A 23,675-nucleotide genomic window follows, 5' to 3' on the forward strand; every position below is an offset into this window, starting at 1 on the left:
AGAGAGCGAGGAGACAGAGAAGAGAGCGAGGAGACAGAGAAGAGAGCGAGGAGACAGAGAAGAGAGCGAGGAGACAGAGAAGAGAGCGAGAGAGAGAGCAAAGAGAGCAAGAAGAGAGCGGCGCAAGAGGAGAGACGAGAGAAATAGAAGAGAGAAGAGTGGAGAGAGAGAGCGGAGAAGAAAGTGAAGAGAGCGAGGAGAGAGAAGAGAGAGAAGAGAGAGAAGAGAGTGAGAGCGAGGAGAGAGCGAGAGTGAGACAGAGAAGAGAGCGAGAGGGAGACAGAGAGCGAGAGGGAGACAGAACGAGAGGGAGCGAACAGATGAACAGAAGAGGCGGACACGGAGAAAAATGAAGATGAAGAGGAGAGAGAGAGAAGAGAGTGGGGGCGAGGTGAGCGAGAGAAGCAAGACGAAAAGAAGCGAGAGACGAGGAGGCGAGCGGGAAACGAGGAGAGGGAGAGACAGAGACGAGGAGGCGAGGGAGCGAGAGCCGAGAGCGGGGACAGAGAAGCGGACGAGGAAAGCGAGAGACAGAGAGAGAGCGAGGAGACAGAGAAGAAGCGGAAGAAGCAGAGAAGAAAAGAAGAGAAAGCGCGAAGGGAGAGACGAGAGAAATAGAAGAGAGAGAGAGGCGGAGAAAGTGAAAGCGAGGGGGGTGAGAAGCGAGGAGAGAGCGAGGAGCAAAGGGGAGCAGAGCGAGGGGGAGCAGAGAAAGGGGGGAGCACGAGAGGGAAGCGAGAGGCAACGCAGAGGCGAGAGACAGAAGGAGCGAGGGACAGAGAAGGAAGCGAGGAGACGAAGAACGAGGAGACAGAGAAGGAAGCAGACAAGAGCGGCGAGGCAAAAAAAGAGGAGGGGGGTGTGGGAGGGAGAGAAAGTGAACAGAGAGAGAGGAGTGGGCGGAGGAAAGAGAGGGAGGGGAGGGGGAAGAGCGAGAGGAGACAAGGAGAGCGAGAGGAGACAGAGAAGAGAAGCGAGAGCAAGAGAAGAGAGAGCGAGGAGACAGAAAACGAGGAGACAGAGAAAGAGCGGAGAAAGCGAGGACGAACGAGAGACAGAAGGGACGAAGAAGCGAGGAGACGAGAAGAGGCGAAAGGCGAGAGACGGAGGAGGAAGCGAGGAGAGCGGGAGGAGGGACGAGGAGAGAAAGGGAGAGAGAGAAGGAAGGAGAGATGGAAGAGAGGATAGGAAGGCGAAGGGGAGAGAGGCGAAGGAGAGGCGGAAAGCGGGTCGGCAGGGATGAGAGGAGAAGCGAGAGAGCGAGAAGCGACGGAAGAGGCGAAAACGAAGAAAACAAAAAAGAAAAAAGCGAGAACGAAAGCGAAAGAGCGAGAAGAAGCGAAAGCGGAGAGCGAGGGGCGGGGGAGCGAGGGAAGGGAAGGAAAGGGGCGAGGGAGAGAGAGCGAGAGACGAGCGAGAGAAGAGAAGAAGAAGCGAAGAAAGAAAGGCGAAGAGGAGGAGGGCGAGAAGCAAGAGAGAGGCGAAAGCGAAGAAGCGGGAGGAACGAAGAAGAGAAGCGAAAGAAAGAAGAAAGCAAAAAAAGCGAGAGACGAAGCGGCGAGGCGAAGGGAGAGAGCAAGGGAAGCAAGACAGAGAAACGAAGAACAGAAAAGAAAAAGAAGAAAGGCGAGGAAAAAGCGAGAGGAAGCGAAGGAAGAAACGAGAGAACAGCGAAGCGAGAGAGCGAGCGAGAGAAGAAAGCGAAAAAAAAGAAACGAGAGAAAGCGAAGAGAAAGCGAAAGGAGAGGCGAAAGCGGGAGAGGCGAAGCGAGGGGGACGGAAGAGGGGAAAAAAAGCGGGAGAGAACGAGGAACGGCGGGAAGCGAAGGCGGAGCGAGCGAGGAAAGAGCGAAAGGAACGACGGGAGAACGAAAGCGAGAAAGAGAGAAGCGAAGCGGAAACGGGGAAGGGAGGAGCGCGGAAGAGGAGGAGGGAAGGGGAGCGGGAGCGGCGGAAAGGACGCGGGGCGGGAAGCGGAGCGAGAGAGAAGGGAGAAGCGAAGAGAGAGAAAGGGAGGAGGAGAAAGGAGCGAGGGAGAGGCAGAAAGCGAGAGAGGCGCGGAGAAAGCGAGGCGAGAGGAAGACGAGGCGAGAGGGGGCGAGGGGCGGCGGAGAGGAGGGACGAGGGGGAGAGGGCGAGCGGGAAGGCGGACAGGAGGAGAGAGGAAGGAAAGGGAGGAGAAGAGAGCGGGAGGAAGAGAGAGCGAGGGAGGAAAGCGAGGGGGGGGGGGGAGCGAAGCGGGAGGAAACGAGGAACAGGAAGGGAGCGAAGCGGGGCGAGAAGCGGCGGGCGAAGAGAGCGGAGCGGAAGGGCGGGGGAGAGAGGCGGGCGGAGGAAAAGAAAAGCGAGCGGGAGGAAAGAGGAAGTCGAGAGGCGAGGCGAGGAGAGAGCGAGGCGGGGCGAAGAAGCGAAGGGGGAAAGCGAGAGGAGGCGCAGGAGGGAGACAGAGCGATGAGAGGAGAAGAAGGATGAGGAGAGGGGGGACGAGGAGAGTGAAAGGAGAGAGGAGAAGCGATGAGGTGAAAGAGAGCGAGAGGAAGAGCGAGAAAGAGAGAGTGAGGAAGCAGAGGAGGCGAGGTGAAGCGAGAAAGCGAAGAGGAGCGAGAAGCGAGGAGGGGAGGCGAAGAAAAAGGGAGGGGAGCAGAGAGTGAGGAAAGCGAGGGAGGCGAGGAGGGTGTAGAGCGAGGAGGGAGGGAGAAGAGCGGGGAGGGGAAGGAGAGAGAGAGCGGAGAGGAGGAAGATGGCGAGGTGAGACGAGGAAGCGAGGCGAGAGAAGGAAGCGGGAAGAGAGAAGCGGAGAGGCGAAGAGGAAGCAGGCGAGGAGAGGAGAGGAGGGAGAGGAGAGAAAGCGAAAGGAGAGAAGAGGAGCGAGGAGAGGAAGAGAGAGCGGGACGGGAGGGGAAGAGAGCGAGAGGAGAGAGAGGAGAGCGAGGGGAAGAGGAGAGAGAAACGAGGAGAGGAGGAGCGGGCGGAGAGGAGAGGGAAGCGGGGGGAAGAGACGAGAGAGGAAGGCGAAGCGGAGGGAAAGGGCGGGGGGAAGCGGGGGAGAGGAGCAGACAGGAGGCAGCGAGAGCGAGGGAGAGAGCGAGAGGAGAGAAGAGCGAGAGGAAAAGAGCGAGAGGAGAGAAGAACGAGAGGAGGAAGAGAGAGAGGGAGGAGGGAGGCGAGGGAAGGAGGGAGGGGGGGGGAGAGAGAAAGCGGGGAGAGGGAGCAGAGGAGAGAGAGGGCGGGGGGGGGAGAGAAGAGAAGCGAGAGAGGGAGAAGGGAAGCGGAGGGACGGCGGAGGAGGGGCGCGCGGAGCGACGCGGGGAGCAAAGCGAAAATGGAGGAGCGAAAAGCGAGGAAGAGGAGGGGAGGGAACGAGGAGGCGAAGAGGGAAAGGGAGAGGGGGAGCGAAGTGAGCGGGAGAGAAGGCGGGAGGGGGAGCGGGAGAGCGAAGGAGGAGAGGAAGAAGCGAGGGGAGAGGGGCGAGGAAAAGCGAGAGACGGGAGCGAGGAAGAGACGAAAGAAAGAAGGCGAGACAGAGTAAGCGAGAGTGACGAAGAGTAAGAAGGTAAGGCGAAAAGCGAGAGAAAGCGAAGAAGTAAAGCGAAAGCGAAGACAGAAGCGGGTAAGAGTGAAAAGGCGAGGGAGGAGTAAAGCGAGAAAGCGAGCAGAAAAAGCGAAGAGAGAGGAGAGAAGGCGAGGAAGTGAGAGAGAAGTGAAGCGAGAGAGTAACGAGAGGCGAAGAGGAAGGCGAGGAAAGCGAAGCGAGAGCGAGCGAGGACGAGGACAGAAAGCGAGAGCGGAGACAGCGGGAGAGAAGCGAGCGGAAGAAAACGAGGAGAGAGAGCGAGGGGGGAAGAAAGCGGGAAGGGGAGAAGGCGGGGGGGAGGAGGGGGAGCGGGCGAGGGAGGAGGAGAGGGGAGAAGAAGCGAGCGAGGAGAGGAAGAGGGAGAGAGGAGACACGAGAGAGAAAGAGCAGAGGGAGAGAAAAGCGGGGGAAGGAAGCGGGGAGAGAAGAAGCGAGGGGAAGGCGAAAGGACGAACAAAAGGAAGGGAGAAAGCAAGAAAGCGGACGAGAGAAGCGAAGGAAGCGGGGGAAGCGAGAGCGAGAGAAGCGAAGGGAAAACGAGACAGGGAAGCGAAGAGTAAACGAGAAGCGAAGGTTAAGCGAGAACGATGAGGCGAGAAAGCGAAGATGGGCGAAGTGGGTGGAAGGCGAGGGAGCGAGAGAAAGTGAGGGGAGAAGGAGAGCGGGGGGAAGCGAGGAGGGCAGAGAGAACGAAGAGAGCGAGAGGACGAGCGGAGCGAAGAGGGAGAAGCGAGCGAGCAGACGAAAACAAGAAGGAGCGAGAGCGCCGAGAGAAACTACGAGAACTAAGCGAGGAGAAACTGCGAGGGAGAACTAGAGCGAAGAGAAGCTAAGCGAGGGAGAAAGCTAAGCGAGAAGGAGCTAGGCGAGAGGAACGCGAGAGGAAAAACCTAGAGCGAGAGGAGAGCGAGGAGAAAGCGAAGCGAGAGAGAACAGAGAGAAGAGAAAGAGCGAGAGGCAGAGAGGAAGGAGAAAGCGAGAAGAGAAGAGGAGAGCGGAAGAGGCGAGGGAGAAGCGAGAGGAGAGTACGGCTAGACGAGAGAGAAACTAAGCAAGAGATAAACTAAGCGAGAGGAAAACTAAAGCGAGGAAGCTAAGCGAAGGAGAAAACTAAGCGAGGGAAGCGAGAGAAAACTAAAGCGGAGGAACGAAAAGAGGTGAGGAGCGGAGGAAGCGGGAACGGACGAGGAGCGAGAGACGAGCGAAGCGAAGGAAGGGAAAAGGAGCGAAGAGGCAGAGAAAGCGAAGGCGAAAGCGAAGAGAGAGAGAAAGCGGGCGAGAAAGAACAGCGAGCAGAAGGAGGCGCGAGGAGCGGAGAAGTGAAGGGAGGCGCTAGGCGGGAGGAGAAACTAAAGCGAGAGGAGAGAAACTAAGCGGGAGAAAACTAGCGAAGGAGACGAGAGAAAAACTAACGGATGAGAACTAACGAGAATAAAGCGAGAGGGAGAAACTAAGCGAGAAGGAGGGCGAGAAAAAACTAAGGAGGAGAGCGAGAAGGAAAAACTAAAGCGAGGAGGCGAGAGGAAAAACTGGGAGCGAGAGGAAAAGCTAAACGAGAGGAGAACTAGAGAGGAAAGAGACTAAGCGGGGAGAAGCTAGAGCGAGAGGAAAGAGCTAGAGGAAAGAGCTAGAGCGAGAGGAGAGCGAGAGGAAAGAGCTAGAGCGAGAGGAGAGCGAGAGGAAAGAGCTAGAGCGAGAGGAGAGCGAGAGCGCGAGGAGAGCGATAGCGCGAGAGCAGAGAGCGAGAGCGCGAGAGCAGAGAGCGAGAGAGAAGAGAGCGAAGCAAGCGAGAGAGAAGAGAGCAAAGAGAGCGAGAGTAGAGAAGAGAGCTAGAGAAGAGAGTGAGAAGAGCGAGAGAAGAGAGCGAGAGAAGAGAGCGAGAGAAGAGAGCGAGAGAAGAGAGCGAGAGAGCGAGAGGAGAGAGAGAGAGAGAAGAGAGCGAGAGAGAAGAGAGCGAGAGAGAAGAGAGCGAGAGAGAAGAGAGCGAGACAGAAGAGAGCGAGACAGAAGAGAGCGAGACAGAAGAGAGCGAGACAGAAGAGAGCGAGAGAGAGAGCGAGCGAGAGAAGAGAGCGAGAGTAGAGAAGAGAGCTAGAGAAGAGAGTGAGAAGAGAAGCGAGAGAGAGAAAGCGAGAGAGAGAAGAGAGCGAGAGAGAGAAGCGAGAGAAGAGACGAAGAGAAAGCGAGAGGAGAGCGAGAGAAGAGAGCGAGAGAGAGAAGAGAGAGCGAGAGAGAGAAGAGAAGCGAGAGAGAAGAGAGCGAGAGAGAAGAGAGCGAGAAGAGAAGAGAGCGAGAGAGAAGAGAGCGAGAGAGAAGAGAGCGAGACAGAAGAGAGCGAGACAGAAGAGAGCGAGACAGAAGAGAGCGAGACAGAAGAGAGCGAGAGAGAGAGCGAGAGAGCGAGAGAGAGAGCGAGAGAGAGAGCGAGAGAGAGAAGAGAGCGAGAGAGCGGAAAGAGAGGAGAGGAGGGCAAAGAGAAGGGCAAAGAGAAGGGCAAAGAGAAGGGCAAAGAGAAGGGCAAAGAGAGAAGAGAGAAGAGAGCAGAGAGGAGAGAGAAGAGAGCAGAGAGGAGAGAGAAGAGAGAAGAGAGAAGAGAGAAGAGAGAAGAGAGTGCGTAGGGAGAGCGGGAGAGAGAGCGGGAGAGAAGAGTGCGTAGAGAATAGTGCGTAGAGAAGAGTGCGTAGAGAAGAGTGCGTAGAGAGAGCGGAGGGAGAGCGGAGGGAGAGCGGAGGGAGAGAAGAGTGCGTAGAGAGAGCGGAGGGAGAGAGGAGAGAGAAGTGCGTAGGGAGAGAGAGCAGATGGAGAGAAAGCGGAGGGAGGAGAGAAGAGAGCAGAGAGAGAAAGAAGAGAGCAGAGAGAGAAGAGAGCGGAGAGAAAAGAGAGCGGAGAGAAAAGAGAGCGGAGAGAAAAGAGAGCGGAGAGAAAAGAGAGCGGAGAGAAGTGCGTAGGGAGAGAGAGGAGAGAAGTGCGTAGGGAGAGAGAGGAGAGAAGTGCGTAGGGAGAGAGAGGAGAGAAGTGCGTAGGGAGAGAGAGGAGAGAAGTGCGTAGGGAGAGAGAGGAAAGAAGTGCGTAGGGAGAGAGAGGAAAGAAGTGCGTAGGGAGAGAGAGGAGAGAAGTGCGTAGGGAGAGAGAGGAGAGAAGTGCGTAGGGAGAGAGAGGAGAGAAGTGCGTAGGGAGAGAGAGGAGAGAAGTGCGTAGGGAGAGAGAGGAGAGAAGTGCGTAGGGAGAGAGAGCAGAGGGAGGGAGAGCGAGAGAGAAAAGGGCAGTTTGATTATTAACAACGGGTGGTGTTGCCTGCGTAGCTTTAAAACCCTACACACACAGGCGGTCACACGTCAAGCTCTTACACACACAGTTCCTCTCTCTTTCACACACACACACACACACACACACACACACACACACACACACACACACACACACATCTGCACAACTCATGAGCGAAGACGGGGGAGCCCATTTGTCATTCCTCTCCTGCAGCACTCCTCTCCTGCCTGCAGGCCTGTAGTAGCAGAGCTCTGCCCCTGGGACTGAATGGGGGCCAAAGGGAGAGCTGCCTGCCTAAGAGAAGAGCCTAGTCTCAACATGAGCCTTCTATAAAAAGGTGTTGGGAACTTTTCATGAACACCGCAAACTTTGAACTGTCACATAGTAGCCTTACCTCTTTCAACTCTGTCCTTCTCTGTCTGGACTGCAAATGGCATTCCTCCATGTCAGGGAGAAGTATTCATTCATCATCAATACCATCTGCTTAAGACGTTTGCCCCTCTCCCTCCATTACTCTCTCCATATTGCTTCCTCTATCTCTCTCACTCATTCCCCATGTATTCCTCTAATAACAGGAAGCCAATGCTTTCCATCTCTCAGTATGCTAAAGCCCTTCCGGGCAAATCACTCACCAGGGCAACAGCTTGAAATAATTTATCCTCCCTCTCCCCCTTTTCTCTCTCCCTCCTTAACCACTGAGACTGAAGCACATTTGGGCAAATTGTGGGAGATCAGTAGTTGTGACATTATCAAGGAAGAAATGGTACCCAAGACAAAAGAGTCGAGTGTCAGTGAGGTACGAAAAGGGGGATGAGTGAAATTATTCTAAAGTGGAACAAGATGACCGGCTATCGCTCCTCTTCCTAAAGGAATTTTGGCCTCAGTGATCATCTTTCAGTGATTCATCTTTTAGCGATTACCTTGGTGAGGCATCATGGGCCTGTCCTAACCACATACTGTAGATGATCTAGGCCTTGTCCCAAATGGCACCATATTTGCCCATAGGCCTGTGGTCAAAAGTAGTGCACTATGTAGGAAATAGGGTGTCATTTGGGACACACACCTAGTGATGGTGGGCAGACCGACCGAGAGGAGCTAGTCCTGTGGGCAGACCGACCGAGAGGAGCTAGTCCTGTGGACAGACCGACCGAGAGGAGCTAGTCCTGTGGGCAGACCGACCGAGAGGAGCTAGTCCTGTGGGCAGACCGACCGAGAGGAGCTAGTCCTGTGGGCAGACCGACCGAGAGGAGCTAGTCCTGTGGGCAGACCGACCGAGAGGAGCTAGTCCTGTGGGCAGACCGACCGAGAGGAGCTAGTCCTGTGGGCAGACCGACCGAGAGGAGCTAGTCCTGTGGGCAGACCGACCGAGAGGAGCTAGTCCTGTGGGCAGACCGACCGAGAGGAGCTAGTCCTGTGGACAGACCGACCGAGAGGAGCTAGTCCTGTGGGCAGACCGACCGAGAGGAGCTAGTCCTGTGGGCAGACCAACCTAGAGGAGCTAGCCCTGTGGGCAGACCGACCGAGAGGAGCTAGTCCTGTGGGCAGACCGACCGAGAGGAGCTAGTCCTGTGGGCAGACCAACCTAGAGGAGCTAGCCCTGTGGGCAGACCGACCGAGAGGAGCTAGTCCTGTGGGCAGACCAACCTAGAGGAGCTAGTCCTGTGGACAGACCGACCGAGAGGAGCTAGTCCTGTGGGCAGACCGACCTAGAGGACCTTTAGATAGCCGATCAAAGTGTGTGTGAGTGAGAACAGGATATTCATATGTGAGAGAAGAGAGAGAATAGATGGAAACCTGGGTCTAGTGTGAACAAGAGAGGGAACTCTGAAAAGTTACAGATGGGCGCCCACTCCGCCCAGGACTGAATCATGTGTGGTAAGTAGGTTAAAAGTCATCCCTGGTGTTAGTCCCATCTGAACCGGTGAGACACACAGAATCAGTTAAATCGGTGTGTGGGACCAGACTAGAGGAACTGGCAGGAGCTCCCTGCATTCCCTTTTCCCCCTGGGCTCAACCCGCTGTGGGCCCACCTCACTCGGTCAGTCCCACCTCATCACTCACCTCCAGCAGCTGGGCCCAAATTGCCCAATTTCCTGCTAGATAACTATCTAACCGGAGCTATGAGGTGTAGATAATATCATCCTCTATTTGCTAACGCAGTGCTAAAATAGTTAAGATTCATGTGCAGTTGAGGAGCAAAATAAGGGATATTTGAATGAAAATACAATTCCTCAGAGAAAAATGTTTTTCACAGGAGCAGAGAGAAGACTAAACTGTTACAGTGCTAGACCTGAAACTCCAGTGCTGGAACTGGCTCAGACAGTGGTGACCTACTGTCATACTCGTATAGCTAGATCTCACATGGGCTTACAGTACACTAATGGATATTATTGTCAAATATTATCCAAAGCCAAAGCCATTCCAATCGAACATCGAAGATATTTCCACGTAAGCGTACGTTGACTATAACACGAGCATCGGTAGCTTTCTGCTCATACTATAAATCCCTCAACAGCATTTCCATTCATGTTCAAAGAAATGATGTGAACACTCCTTCACTAGCCTCTTGACCATGCTCGGCAGATTTGTGATAACCCAAGAAACACGGAGCAGAAAAGAAGTCAAGATCAAACTCCAGGCTGCCAGTCTCCTTTGTAACCTTTCATACATATACAGCACCAGTCAAATGTTTGGACACACCTACTTACTGAAGAATTTATCTTTACTATCTTCTACATTGTAGAATAGTGAATACATCAAAACTATGAAATAACACATGTAATCATGTAGTAACCAATCATGTAGTAACTTAATGACAGCCTTGCACACTCTTGACATTATCTCAACCAGCTTCACCTGGAATGTTTTTCCAACAGTCTTGAAGGAATTCCCACATATGCTGAGCACTTGTTGGCTGCTTTTCCTTCACTCTGCGGTCTGACTCATCCCAAACCATCTCAATTGGGCTGAGGTCGGGTGATTGTGGAGGCCAGGTTCTGATACAGCACTCCATCACTCTCCTTTTCATTCAAATAGACCTTACACAGCCTGGAGGTGTGTTGGGTCATTGTCCTGTTGAAAAACAAAATGACAGTCCCACTAAGTCAAACCAGATGGGATGGCGTATCACTGCAGACTACTGTGGTAGCCATGCTGGTTAAGTGTTCCTTGAATTCTAAATAAATCACCGACAGTGTCACCAGCAACGCACCGTCACACCTCCTCCGTGCATCACGGTGGGAACCACACATGCAGAGATCATCTGTTCACCTACACTGCCTCTCACAAAGACACAGCGGTTAGAACCAAATATCCCCAAATATCTCAAGCAAAGAACTCATCAGGCCAAAGGACAGATTACCACTGGTCTAATGTCCATTGCTCGTGTTTCTTGGCCCAAGCAAGTATCTTCTTATTGTTGGTGTCCTTTAGTAGTGGTTTCCTTGCAGCAATTCGACCATGAAGGCCTGATTCACGCAGTCTCCTCTGAACAGTTGATGTTGAGATGTGTCTGTTGCTTGAACTCTGTGAAGTAATTATTTGGGCTGAAATTTCTGAGGCTGGTAACTGTAATGAACTTATCCTCTGCAGCAGAGGTAACTCTGGGTCTTCCTTTCCTGTGGCGGTGTCAAGCCCAGACCTTATAGAGCCTTTTAATTTCTCTATTTGGTTAGGTCAGGGTGTGATTTGGGTGGGCATTCTAGTTTTCTATTTCTTTGTTTGCCGGGTATGGTTCCCAATCAGAGGCAGCTGTCTATCGTTGTCTCTGATTGGGGATCATACTTAGCTTTCTCCCACCTTAGTTTGTGGGATCTTGTTTTTGGTACTGTGCTGTATGCCCTACTGAACGTTACGTTTTTGTTTGTATTTGTTTTGTTTCGTTGTTCATTTAATACATTTAAGATGTACGCCTACCACGCTGCACCTTGGTCCAATCCTTCCATCGACGAGCGTAACAGCCGGTCCTCATGAGAGCCAGTTTCATCATAGCGCTTGATGCTTTTTGTGACTGCACTTGAAGACACTTTCAAAGTTCTTGTATTGACTGACCTTCATGTCTTAAAGTAATGATGGACTGTCATTTCTCTTTGCTTATTTGAGCTGACTTCCCATAATATGGACTTGGTACTTTACCAAATAGGGCTGTCTTCTGTATACCACAACCTAGCTTGTCACAACAACTGACTGGCTCAAACGCATTAAGGAAATAAATTCCACAAATGAATTTTTAACAAGGCACACCTGTTAATTGAAATGCATTCCAGGTGACTACCTCATGAAGTTGGTTGAGAGAATGCCAAGAGTATGCAAAGTTGTCATCAAGGCAAAGGGTGGCTACTTTGAAGATTCTCATGTATGTATGTATGTATGTATGTATGTATGTATGTATGCATGTACAGTTGACGTCGGAAGTTTACATACACTTAGGTTGGAGTCATTAAAATTCGTTTTTCAACCACTCCACAAATTTCTTGTTAACAAACTATAGTTTTGGCAAGTCGGTTAGGACATCTGCTTTGTGCATGACACAAGTAATTTTTCCAACAATTGTTTACAGACAGATTATTCCACTTATAATTCACTGTATCACAATTCCAGTGGGTCAGAAGTTTACACTACGTAAGTTGGCTGTGTCTTTAAACAGCTTGGAAAATTCCAGAAAATGATGTCATGGTTTTAGAAGCTTCTGATAGGGTAATTGACATCATTTCAGTCAATTGGAGGTGTACCTGTGGATGTATTTCAAGGCCTACCTTCAAACTCTGTGCCTCTTTGCTTGACATCATGGGAAAATCTAAAGAAATCAGCCAAAACCTCAGAATGAAAAATGTAAGACCTCCACAAGTCTGGTTCATCCTTGGGAGCAATTTCCAAATGCCTGAAGGTATCACGTTCATCTGTACAAACAATAGTACACAAGTATAAACACCATGGGACCACGCAGTCGTCATACCGCTCAGGAAGGAGACGTGTTCTGTCTCCTAGAGATGAATGTACTTTGATGCGAAAAGTGCAAATCAACCCCAGAACAACAGCAAAGGACCTTGTGAAGATGCTGGAGGAAACAGGTACAAAAGTATCTATATCCACAGTAAAACGAGACCTATATCGACATAACCAGAAAGGCCGCTCAGCAAGGAAGAAGCCACTGCTCCAAAACCGCCATAAAAAAGCCAGACTACGGTTTGCATCTGCACATGGGGACAAAGATCGTACTTTTTGGAGAAATGTCCTCTGGTCTGATGAAACGAAAATAGAACTGTTTGGCCATAATGACCACCGTTATGTTTGGAGGAAAAAGGGGGAGGCTTGCAAGCCGAAGAACACCATCCCAGCCGTGAAGCACGAGGTGGCAGCATCATGTTGTGGGGGTGCTTTGCTGTAGGAGGGACTGGTGGCACTTCACAAAATAGATGGCTTCATGAGGAAGAAAAATTTGGTGGATATATTGAAGCAACATCAAGACATCAGTCAGGAAGTTAAAGCTTGGTCACAAACGGACAATGGCCCCAAGCATACAAAGTCAAGGTATTGGAGTGGCCATCACAAAGCCCTGATCTCAATCCTATAGAAAATGTGTGGGCAGAACTGAAAAAGCATGTGTGAGCAAGGAGGCCTACAAACCTGACTCGGTTACACCAGCTCTGTCAGGAGGAATGGGACAAAATTCACCCAACTTATTGTGGGAAGCTTGTGGAAGGCTACCCGAAACATTTGACCAAAGTTAAACAATTTAAAGGCAATGCTACCAAATACTAATTGAGTGCATGTAAACTTCTGACCCACTGGGAATGTGATGAAAGAAATAAAAGCTTAAATAAATCATTCTCTCTATTATTCTGACATTTCACATTCTTAAAATAAAACTGGTGATCCTAACTGACCTATGACGGGGCATTTTTACTAGGATTAAATGTCAGGAATTGTGAAAAACTTAATTTAAATGTATTTGGCTATGGTATGTAAATTTCCGACTTCAACTGTTTATATTACACACACACACACACACACACACACACACACACACTTTTTGGTTACTACATGATTTCAGAACGTTAAAATGTTTTCACTATTATTCTACAATGTAGAAAATAGTAAAAACAAAGAAAAACCCTTGAATGAGTAGGTGTGCCCAATCTTTTGACTGGTACTGTACATAATATACTATAGACACAAAGACAGTTTGTTGTATTGTTCTACTTCAGTTTAATTATCCATCAACTTGGAATTCTATGTTGTCTCCCTTGAGGAGTTCTACCCAGTGTGTGTACAGAGATATCAAAGCGCTAGGGGGGAAAAAACCCAAGAGGTGTCAAGAGTCCAACTCATCCTCGTTACAGTGCCAAAGAAAAAACTAAGTGCGACAAAATGAAAGCCATCTGTGAATCACACACGATGTGACAGTCAGTCCCTTTTTCCCCTCAGCTTCACCCTATCCCGGATAATGTATGCTAATCGGATTATCTTTGATTAGCCGCCTGTGGAAATTATATCTAGAATATTACCATGTGTAGATCCAGATAATTATTGGCTTTAAAACCCATCTTTGTTGTCGGGAATATCAAGCTTCGACATCAAACAGCTAGACTGCATTCTGCAGAACAGACAAGTTCTTCCACTCTCTACTGTAACCCAGCCAAAGACATGTAGCTCGCTAGACTCCTTTATCAACCACGTCGCCAAACGTGCTGGCCTTGCAGGGCCACGTTCAGTAGGAAAACGTTGTGGGACATTGCAGATAGAAATGTAATGAATGACGCCGACATGATTCCTTACTCTACATGTTAGGAGGCATGTTTCTTTTACATAACAGATTTATATATCAGAAAGTTCCACAACATTGTGCCCTGCTGAACGCACCCCCAAGTTTACTCATTAAAGTGAGCTCAGAATTTCTTCCCCTATCGGCTGGACTTACTTCCTGTCATTACAGAGAAGGAAGTTTGGCTGTAGGGTCCAAGTATGGCTAACTGCATACTCGGAGTCACGTTCACATGCTAGTCAGAACTAGGAAACTCGGAAATGTCCGACATGCTGAGTCGTTGAACGCGGAAGATGTATAACTACAACCAGTTAGCAACTCGGAAATTTCAGAGTTTCCTAGTTCCGACTAGCACGTGAACGCAGAAAGTGTCTGAAAGTGGTCGTGGCAAAAGAAGCAGGTGGATCAACAGTGATGGTGTAACATGAGCGGGTGGATCAACAGTGATGGTGTAACATGAGCGGGTGGATCAACAGTGATGGTGTAACATAAGCTCTCCATTACTGGTTACACCGGCCATAACCAGGTGCACCGCGGGTCAGCTTAATGTTTACATAGCAGGTTTAGAGAACTAACATAGCGGGTTTAGAGAACTAACATAGCGGGTTTAGAGAACTAACATAGCGGGTTTAGAGAACTAACATAGCTGGTTAAGAGAACTAACATAGCTGGTTAAGAGAACTAACATAGCGGGTTTAGAGAACTAACATAGCGGGTTTAGAGAACTAACGTAGCGGGTTTAGAGAACTAACATAGCGGGTTTAGAGAACTAACGTGGCGGGTTAAGAAAACTAAGGTGGCGGGTTAAGAGAACTAACGTGGCGGGTTAAGAGAACTAACGTGGCGGGTTAAGAGAACTAACGTGGCGGGTTAAGAGAACTAACGTAGCGGGTTAAGAGAACTGGGAATATTGAAGACTCATGTTAAAAGGAACCACCAGCTTTCATATGTTCTCATGTTCTGAGCAAGGAACTTAAACGTTAGCTTTTCTACATGGCACATATTGCACTTTTACTTTATTCTCCAGCACTTTGTTTATGCATTATTTAAACCAAATTGAACATGTTTCATTATTTATTTGAGGCTAAATTGATTTTATTGATGTATTATATTTAGTTAAAATAAGTGTTCATTCAGTATTGTTGTAATTGTCATTAATACAAATACATTTTTTGAAAAAATAAAAAATAATTTAAAAAAAACGGCCGATTAATCGGTATCGGCTTTTCTGGTCCTCCAATAATCGGGATCGGCGTTGAAAAATCATAATCGGTCGACCTCTAGTTAGAATACACAACATTTAAAATGTGGTTGTGCATCAGCAGTTTCTCTTGTTATGTCAGTCACTGACAGTCACTCAATTAGCCATGTCAGCTAACATTAAGATTAATTTACAATCTAGTGGCCAGCTATCTTAACGTATAGTAATCATGGTCGAATTACGGACTGCGGGGGGGCTCCCATTGATTTTGTTAGTCACCCTCACTCAGATATATTAAAAACTACAAACACCTCTATCCACCCTATGGCAAATGAGTAGAATTGCAGGAAATTGGCTTTAAAACCACACATCTTTCTCTCTGCCCCATGGCAAATGAGTAGAATTGCATGAAATTAATTTTTAAATTGCCAAATCTGCCACCCATGATGAATTAAAATGTTGTGGCCCCACCCCCCATCAAAGATCCTTAGAACAATATGACCCCGAATGTGCTGAAAGATGTTTACATGGCTTGTTCGGGTAGACCTTTAAAATATCCTTTCTCTCCAAAAATATATATGTATTAAACTTATGCTGAAATGTTCATTATATTCTAATGAGCCATTTGACTTCATGTTCGTATTCTTATCTTTTATTATGTCTTATTGTTGTTGCATTGTCGAGAAGGAACCTGTAAATAAGCACTTAGTTGGACGGTGTGTCTACCATGTGTATCCTGTACATACGACTAATACAACTCAAAACTCTATGGAGAGAAACCATAAGCCACATGAGTGAAAAGTTAGATTTTGTTACAGTAACGTTATAATTATTGTGTAGTCTTGAAAGGAATTTAAAAAAGCGTTCTTCTTTCAAAATGACAAAGTCTGACATGAACTTAAGAACTTCATCATGTCCCTTATCTGATTCTCAGGTTGATGAACAGTTTTTTGATTGTCTAGTAGAATCCAGGAACTCAGTTAATTACAGTCAAAAGGCCATTCATTTACACCTCGCCCTGTGGCAACAGAGCTCTTTTGAAGTCACACCATAGTCAAACAGGTACAAATCACACAGACAGCCTAGATGGGTGTGTGTTCCTGCCTGCTGCTTTGTCATTTAAACAGAAGGATAGTAGTTCAGATTTCCTTCAATAAACCTGCTATTCTTGGCTTCCAGCTTTCCTTCCATACCAAAATGTGAACTGAATTCAGCACTCTTACAAAAGCCTCCTGAGACATCAGATGATGTCAGGGGATCCATAGTGACACACCACAGACACAGCATGGAACTGTTCAGGGTTTTGGACAATTCCCATTTCATAAACCAAATGACACAGTGAACTGATTTGTGGTTCCATATTGTTTTTCCCCAATTAAGCTGGCTTTCATCTAAGAAGCCTTAACTAAATAGTAGACAACTACCCTCACAATGCCACACTGTCTCATTTCTGACACACACACACATCTGCTCATCTACTTCCCTTGTTCATATTTGCTGACTGTTTTCCTGCTTGGTCCCAAGGCAATAGAGCTCACGCAGAGAGAAGAGGTAAGAATTGGACACATATTGCCATATGGTCAAACACTCCTCAGACATACGCTTGTCATAACCCACACTGACAGACAGCTGGGCCTGGTTATAGACTCAGAGAGAGGGGAGCGAGGAGGGGGGGGCGACTGTACAGTAAGGGGCTTTATTTGGTTTGAGTTCTTTTCTCTCCTTTCTTCAGTGTATTAGGCACTATTACTTCCAGCCTTGACTCATAAAGGCATGGAATATACAGTGCTGTACGATAGACTAGAGCCCTGTCCAGGGGGTGTACTGGTACATCAAGCTGCCTCACACTACACAGACAGGACATCAGCTCCAAGCCAAGGCTGTTGCAAGGCTACATATGATAGACTTGCTGCCACTGTATTCATCATGATGGCAATGAGAGGCTTTAGTCCCATCTTGATTCAAGGTAACGAGAGCCTTTTTTTTTTTACGCACCATTTGTCACATAGAGATGCTATACGAGGCCTATCGAGGCAATCAAGGGAACGGGATCTCATTCCTCATCAGCAGTTGTGTATATAACAGTGTGTATAGCTCACCCTGTTTTTATCTAGCTAAACTAACTGCATAGTGAATGTCTTACACAAAGGGAGACAAGCACTGCTGTTGTGTCTATCCACATCTCCCAGACCCCACGGTTCTTAAACATAGTAGTGCAATGATAGAGGCCATTATGGAAAAGTCCCAAATCAGGCCACCCTATGTCTTACAGGGCTCTGTTTGACCAAACCTAACGATGGTCAATCTAAGAGCAGGCGGTAGGTAGTGCTATAGGTTCAGGGGGTGTGACAGAAATATTGTTGCTATTTTCACTATCACAATTATCGGCGAGCTTGCTAGCGCCAGCGCAAAAGGGCCTGATTTTGAGTTGTGTGGTGTGTCGAGGCTTGGCCTCTCACTGGCCAATCAGAACGTGCTTCATGGCGAAATATGCAATTGCTTCAAGTTTTGTATTTACGGTCTTATGTAATGTCTTGGAATCAACTCCAATTCCAATGTCAGTCCGTCATAGTTAAATAGCTTAATGAAAGAAAGAAATGAAAGAAATGAAATAACAAAATGTAGACCTATCTTTGCTAAGTAGGTTAACTTGAACCCATTTGCAGTCCACATTGTTCTAAGTTCTTGTATGTCTTCAATAGCATTCACACTGGTATAGGGGCTAGGCCTACTGTAAATTACATGATGTAAGATTACATTATTTATTGATGAAAACAGAACGAATACTTATAATCAAATTCTAAACAAAATAAAAATCCTATTGAAAACAAGGTTATGTCACACCATCATTTCTCCCCGTGGGCATATCATATTGAAACAGCGTAGACGATGGAGAGTTTTACCCACATCCCAAACTTTTCACAGTTACTGGACAAAGATCCTATATTAAGTAAAAAGAGAGAACGTCCTCTCACTGTTGTGCTGCTCCCCAACAGGCCTAGGTTTAATGAACATAGTCAGAACCATCATACAGATCAGATCACATTCACACATCTCCCCAATTACATCGCAAGCGCACCACGGACGTTGTCACCATGAAACCACAAATGGGAATCATTCTAATACGTTTGGTTGTAATACAATTCTATGAAATACAAGCACATTTTTGGGGTTTTAACAACGACAATAAATACATGTAAAATGTAATGATATCATAAAACTGCAAAACAAAGACATTCATTGCTGTTGAACCAGCCTTCGTTACAGTAGACCTAAGGGAGGGCTTGGGTTTTGAACATATGAAATGGAAAACAAGCCATTTTTACAGGTTTCATGATGGGCATGGAGGGAGGTTTTATGCATGTCCTAAACAGGACTTTCATGGCTAAAATAATGTGGGTCTGCCTACAATGCAGAGATAAAAAAGGAATGTCATCTCACTGTTTTACTCCTCTCAAACTTGATATTTTAGTAAAAATGTGGTGATTAAGGTTTATTTCCAAGCAGTCTAAGGAGCCAAACCTTTTTTTCCCCAACAGTCTTGACTACTTGCAATTGCATTGGACAGACAAAGAAAAATCCTTCATTGAGAGGAGGGGTAGACTATGCTTGGTTTTTAGTCAAATAAAACTAAATGGGGGGAAAAGCATTCATTTTTAATGTTTCTGAATACGAAGCACACAGGCACCAAAAGCACATTAGGCTACTCTTGTTCCAAGTCCATATGGCCACAATGCGTCACGGCTGGATAGACTGTGTTTCTGCAGTCAAAATTAACGTCATAACTAACTGTGTTACCGCTAAAACCAGCTTTTGGTTGGTCTTAAATATCCCTATCAGCGCTGCCTGAAATTAGCACTTTGGATCATGTTAAGGACATACCTCATATTTCCACCCCACCCATCTGAGCTGAGATAAGACGGGTCAATTGCCGAACCTGGCGTTAGGGCTGGAAAATGCCAATGTCCCAGTTTAAATGACGAAATTGCAAACTAACATGCGTTTGACACTAGCGTCACCTTAACACCAGGCAAAAATAGAGCTCATATACGACCCTAGGGGCCCTGGTCAAAACGACCCTAGGGGCCCTGGTCAAAACGACCCTAGGGGCCCTGGTCAAAACGACCCTAGGGGCCCTGGTCAAAACGACCCTAGGGGCCCTGGTCAAAACGACCCTAGGGGCCCTGGTCAAATGTAGTGCAATAAATAGGGAATATGGTGCCATTTGAGATGCAGCCTTATAGCATCCAGGTTGACACTTTCCCTGAGCATGGTTGTCCTATGGTTATTTTGAATATGACCTTGAACCTTCACACAACTTTCTGGGAATGGTGCAGGATAGTAGGTTGGATTTGGAACATTCTCAGCACATTGAAGGAATTTTACAACAACAAAAAATATAATTTCTTGGCATTTCAATACTTTAACAGAAAGTTTCCTAAAAGTTCATGCATCGTTACATTTAATTACATTTTTGGTCATGTTCTAGGAATGTTCTCCAAATGGTTTGACAATGGCAATGTTGTCAAATAGTTCCAAGAACATCAAGAAAAAGGTTTTCTGTGGGAATTTCAGTACTTCATCATTACGTTTCCTACAGGTTTCCTCATGATTATATTTAAAGTCATGTTCTCAAATTGTTCAGAGAACTTTAAGAAACATTGTTCTTCTGTGGGAATTTCAGTACTTCCTCAGAACATTCCACACAAGTTCCCATGTGGTTGTATTTAATGCTATATTTTTACTACATTCTGGGACCGTTTTCAAAAATGGTGTGACTTAAGCAATGTTCTAAGAATGTTCCGAGAATGTAGGAAAGGGGGATACCTAGTCAGTTGTCTAACTGAATGTATTCAACTGAAATGTGTCTTCCACATTTAACCCAACCCCTCTCAATCAGAGAGGTGCGGGGGGGGGCTGCCTTAGTCGACATCCACGTCATAGGCGCCCGGGGTATGGTTATTTTATATGTCAGTTCTTGGCAATATTTTCGGAATGTTCTAAAAAAATATATATAATTCTATACATAACATCAACAAGCTCTTAATTCCGTTCTCAGAACATGAAAACTTTAGAAACTTTCAGATTACATTCTAAAAACATACTGTATAGACAGGTTGGCTGACAACATCGCAAAAATTATGCTCGCGCATCGATGTGGCCTGAAGGCTTGCGCTGTTATGCTTCTGAACAGTCAGATAGCTAGCAACAATGACAAGAAACTGCCATATGGGGAATCGTAGATGGCTCATTTCAGCTTGTTGCATCTTGTTATTGATACCATGCCTTGTTTTGACCGATGTCACGTCTATGCTAATATCGCTAAAATTCGCTAGCTAACCAACAACTGTAATCATGTATTTGAGAGACAAAAAGTGCTCATTGTGTAAATGTATTCATTTTCAATAAACATGGAGACAAGATATAGTTTAAAATGTTTACAGTCTAAGCCAACCCAGTCTATTGGTTTTGTTGCTAAACAACCAAACCAGCTATACATTCCATTTTCAGAACATGAAGAAAACTTTCCATAAAAACAACAAGAACATGTTATTAACGTTCAGAAAACGCTCTAATAACGTAATTTAAAAACATATACTTGCCTTTCTCAGCGTAAAACAAAAAATATTGTTAAGTGTGTTCAGGTGTGTTAACCGTGCCCACTAATTGGCCACACCTGATCTTAATGAGTGCTTGTTTCCATTGAAATGGGGTCTATTAGACTAAAATGAACAGGCTTGTATGCGTAAAAAAAAACACATGGCATACTAGCGCTAACCTGGTGGCGCAGTGGACGAATTCCATGAGAAAATAATATCATAGGTTCACCTCTCACTGATGCCGTGTCACAATAGAAAATACATGTGTTTGCATTATTAATGCCTCAGCAAATCCATTTCCATGTGTCCTATCTGTGCTTTAAGTGCTTATCCAAAATAAGCTAGCAGTGTTATTTAAAAAAATCTTAAAACATTCACTGAATGTTTCAATAAGGTATTCAAAAACTTCCAAATAACCTTTACATTTTGTTATTAGGGCTCTATTCAATCCATATCGTGAAAATTCAGCGTAATTTAAAGGCAATGTTCCAGCTTTAGCAGACTTCATTCACGCTGCATATGTCGGCTCAATCGTAAATTACCATTTCATTTCTATCACGGAATCTGTTACGCTTCAGCGCAACAGATTGAATAGAAAAATAATAACACTTTGAATAACTATAAAACTTTCACAACATTTAGAGAATGTTCTCAGAGTGTTATTTCATTACCTAATAATTCCCTCTCTCAGAGCGTTAATAAAACCTCCCAGAAAAACTTTCAAGGAACCAGACTAAAACGTTCTCAGATCCTCCCTGCAACATAAAAATAAACATTCCCAGAACAGGCAAAATGTTCACTTCTGTTCTCAGAATGTTTGAAAAACGTAACGTTTTACTGGTCAAACACATACGTTCCAACAACTTCCAAGGAACTAAATGTGCTAGCTGAGATGTGCTGCAACCTGGTCTCAGACCATTTCGTATTATTCTGTATGTAAATCCAACAACTCAATTGAGTATACGTTACGTTTCTTATGGTATATATTCATTTCTGGATGTCCATCATCCATTCCTTCTAATATGTTACGAATTTGCAAAACGTTTGACATGTTGTGAATTTGCAAAATGTACAATATGTTACGAACTTGCACAACATATGATATGTTATGAAATCCAATTTGTTTGGGTAATGTTAGCTAGATGGCTAGGTGACTAATGCTAACGTTAGCTAGCTGGCTAACTTTGGCTAGGCTAGGGGTTAAGGTTAGGAGTTAGGTTAAAGGGCTAGGGTTCGCTAAAAGGTTATGGTTAGCTAACATGCTAAGTAGTTGCAAAATCGCTAAAAAGTAGTAAATAGTTGAAAAGTTTCTAATTAGCTAAAATGTTGACTGTGATGAAATGCGAACATGCAACCTTTGGGTTGCTACATGCTCGTGTTATACACCCAAACAACCACACTCTTTTTGTTTCTCTTTTCTCAACCACTCTTTTTGTTTCTCTTCTTTTTGGATGGAAAATTCCACCCAAAAACGATTAGTCCATTGTTGATATAGTCCCAAAAGAATTTGCATGTCAGCTATCAAGTTTAAGATATGTATCTTTTAAAATACAGAAGAAAAAATATAATGCCTTTTGCATCATATGATTGAAAACACTTCATATTTCTGTATTTCGAATGTTACATATGTTGAAAACATTATTTCTGACAAGCAAAACATTTTGGGACTTTATCACCAATGGATTAATGAAACAAATACAAAAATATAGCTTTTGTTTGGAATTTTCCTTTAATTAAGGATCCAACCCTTCTTTTCCAATTTGCACCTAAAATGACATACCCAAATCTAACTGCCTGTAGCTCAGGCCCCGAAGCAGGGAAATGCATATTCTTGGTACCATTTGAAAAGAAACACTATGAAGTTTGTGTAAATGTGAAAGAAATGTAGGAGAATATAACACAATAGATCGGGTACAAGATAATACAAAGGGGGAAAAAAACGGTTCTTTTGTATTTTTTGTACCAACATCTTTGAAATGCAAGAGAAAGGCCATAATGTATTATTCCTGCCTAGGTGCAATTTAGATTTTGTCCGCTAGATGACAGCAGTGTACGTGCACCGTTTTAGACTGCTCCAATGAACCATTGTATTTCTGTTCAAAATGTATCAAGACTGCCCAAATGTGGTTAATTTGTTTTTTAATAACTTTTCATGTTCAAAACTGTGCACTCTCCTCAAACAATGGCATGGCATTCTTTCACTGTAATAGCTACTGTAAATTGGACAGTGCAGTTTGATTAACAAGAATTTAAGCTTTCTGCCAATATCAGATATATCTATGTCCTGGGAAATGTTCTTGTTACTTACAACCTCATCCTAATCGCATTAGCATACGTTAGTGCAACAGTCCCATGGACAGGACACCGATCCCAAAGTTATTAAGTAACCTTCTGTAACCATACAAAATGCAACATGCCACACTAATTTGATAACCCGAATTTACGTTAACAATGTTACGTTTAGTCTATGAGACCAGGCTGTGTAAAAAGCAACCTTCCATACTAATTTGATAACCCTGATTTACGTTCACAATATTACGTTTAGTCTATGAGACCAGGCTGTGTGAAAAGACACATTTTAGTTGCATTATATATAGAGCTCTGGTGTTGTCATTGTAAGATACTGGATATCTGAAACGCCATCAAAAAGTGTTATATCAACAAAGTATCTCAAACTGGGAGGGTAGGCTACATTTCTTGATTGTGTAAAATGCCAACTACTCAACTCCCGTGACTAAATAAACATGTTTTGCTGTTCTACCTGTGATTATCGCAGTACATTTCAGACTGATGAAGGCAGCAATTCGACTGTTCGAAATTGAAACGCCTCCAGCTCACAAAGTAATTCAACTTTCTAGACCACATGTTTTGTTCTCACCTTACTCTCAGAATGATAGAACACTTTTGTAGTCAGCACCTCGGGAATCCACTACAGATGACACTCTTCTCAACACTAGAGGACCCGAACGTCCGTCTTTCCGTTCTGCAGTTGTCTCACGTTCGCATTTTTGAGTCAACAACCTCTCTACCTTGCCTCTCAAAAAAGCGTTACACTTCTTAAGAAATGCTCCGTTCCTTCGCTCCAACTACCGACGTCTTGAAGAATTGCAGTTAAGAAAACAGCTTTTAAATTAAGGATGGTTAATGGTTCTCAAACCTCTACTCGGGGACCCCCAGACGTTTCACAATTTTGTTGTAGCTTTAACTAGCACACCTGATTCTCCTTGCTGATTGGTTGACAAGTTGAATGAGGAGTGGTAGCTCTGAAAT

At 45.9% G+C, this 23,675-nt stretch overlaps 1 protein-coding gene across 3 annotated transcripts in view; it reads right to left on the reverse strand.

Moving 5' to 3' along the window:
• Nucleotides 1-23,510, reverse strand: part of bmpr1ba (bone morphogenetic protein receptor, type IBa) — a 164,817-nt gene extending 141,307 nt beyond the window's left edge. For all 3 annotated transcript variants that reach the window (XM_014172483.2, XM_014172486.2, XM_014172484.2), the window contains exon 1: nt 23,284-23,510. The gene's annotated coding sequence lies outside the window, so the exon portion shown is untranslated. The remainder of the gene's footprint in view (nt 1-23,283) is intronic.
• Nucleotides 23,511-23,675: the final 165 nt, after the last annotated feature.

The sequence above is a fragment of the Salmo salar genome, chromosome ssa24 (assembly GCF_905237065.1).
Source record: "Salmo salar chromosome ssa24, Ssal_v3.1, whole genome shotgun sequence".
NCBI lineage: Eukaryota > Metazoa > Chordata > Actinopteri > Salmoniformes > Salmonidae > Salmo > Salmo salar.